The sequence below is a fragment of the Propithecus coquereli genome, unplaced genomic scaffold (assembly GCF_000956105.1).
Source record: "Propithecus coquereli isolate 6110/MARCELLA unplaced genomic scaffold, Pcoq_1.0 Scaffold78, whole genome shotgun sequence".
Taxonomy (NCBI): Eukaryota; Metazoa; Chordata; class Mammalia; order Primates; family Indriidae; genus Propithecus; species Propithecus coquereli.
Genome location: NW_012153951.1, coordinates 3,265,599 through 3,266,117, shown reverse-complemented (window position 1 = coordinate 3,266,117; position 519 = coordinate 3,265,599).

Here is a 519-nt window from a genome sequence, read left to right as displayed (position 1 = left end):
ATCCCTATGCCATGTATTTTATCTTCAATAAATACTTCCAACTTATTGGCAGGTTTCAGGCAGAGTATGTAAATATTGTTCAGTAAAATCATCAGAATTTTTGATTTCATAAACTGTTATACAGTGTATTCCTCACAGCCCCCAACTAAGATTGACTAAGGCAGTATTCTATAGCATGTGCTGCTTATCAGATCTACAGTGAAGATAACAATTATTTCTGCAATAAATTCTTGAGGCAAAACTGGTACATATATTTATCAGTAATCATTCATTCAGAATTTCTTTAATTTTGGACATTAGATAGGCAACAAAAATGCTTAAATATAGAATGAAAAGTTTATTCGGTTTCCTCTGTAGTTTAAGTTTTGCATAGTCATTCATTTCGTTTGAAAACATGTGCTGAATGCCTGCTATGTAATGAGGCTCTTTGTACACTGAAATGCAGCTGGGGATTGGAGAGGAAGTAGGTACTCCACATGGGATCCATACCCTGGTGTGGAATGAAATCAATTAGCAAAC